Source organism: Seriola lalandi, unplaced genomic scaffold (assembly GCF_002814215.2).
Source record: "Seriola lalandi dorsalis isolate HSWRI2012SDOR001 ecotype SW California unplaced genomic scaffold, Sedor1 jcf7180002054936, whole genome shotgun sequence".
Classification (NCBI taxonomy): domain Eukaryota; kingdom Metazoa; phylum Chordata; class Actinopteri; order Carangiformes; family Carangidae; genus Seriola; species Seriola lalandi.
This window is the reverse complement of record NW_019525488.1, coordinates 199,427-200,617: the sequence shown is the minus strand read 5'-3', so window position 1 is coordinate 200,617 and position 1,191 is coordinate 199,427. Positions and strand designations below refer to the sequence as shown.

Genomic DNA, 1,191 nt, shown 5'->3' with positions numbered 1-1,191 from the left:
ACTGAACACACACTGAACACACGCTGAACACACACTGAACACACACTGAACACACACTGAACACTGAACACACGCTGAACACACACTGAACACTGAACACACACTTAACACACGCTGAACACAAACGCTGAACACTGAACACACACTGAACACTGAACACACGCTGAACACACACTGAACACAAACGCTGAACACACACTGAACACACACTGAACACACACTGAACACTGAACACACATTGAACACACACTGAACACACATTGAACACTGAACACACACTGAACACACACTGAACACAAACGCTGAACACTGAACACATGCTGAACACTGAACACACACTGAACACACACTGAACACAAACGCTGAACACACACTGAACACAAACGCTGAACACACACTGAACACAAACGCTGAACACACACTGAACACACACTGAACACACACTGAACACAAACGCTGAACACACACTGAACACAAACGCTGAACACACGCTGAACACACATTGAACACTGAACACACATTGAACACTGAACACACGCTGAACACACACTGAACACTGAACACACACTGAACACACACTGAACACACACTGAACACAAACGCTGAACACACACTGAACACACACTGAACACTGAACACACGCTGAACACACACTGAACACTGAACACACACTGAACACTGAACACACGCTGAACACACGCTGAACACACGCTGAACACACGCTGAACACACGCTGAACACAGAACACTGAACACACACTGAACACACACTGAACACACACTGAACACTGAACACAAACGCTGAACACTGAACACACACTGAACACTGAACACACACTGAACACTGAACACACGCTGAACACAAACGCTGAACACTGAACACAAACGCTGAACACACGCTGAACACACACTGAACACTGAACACACACTGAACACTGAACACACGCTGAACACAAACGCTGAACACACGCTGAACACACACTGAACATACTGAACACCCAGCTGACCCACAGTCTCACTGTCTGTTCCGCCAGACAAACACACACCTGACTGTCCTCTCCTCCCCCGTCTCCTCCCCGTCTCATCCCCGTCTCCTCCCCCATCTCCTCCCCCGTCTCCTCCCTGTCTCCTCCCCGTCTCCTCCCCCGTCTCCTCCCCCGTCTCCTCCCTGCAGTGGTGGACGAGCAGAACG

The 1,191-nt window shown here is 49.3% G+C and overlaps 1 protein-coding gene across 1 annotated transcript in view; it reads left to right on the top strand.

Annotated features, from left to right (window-relative positions):
* The window catches only part of dgkh (diacylglycerol kinase, eta), a 56,648-nt gene that overhangs the window by 38,483 nt on the left and 16,974 nt on the right, over positions 1-1,191 (top strand). The window lies entirely within an intron of this gene.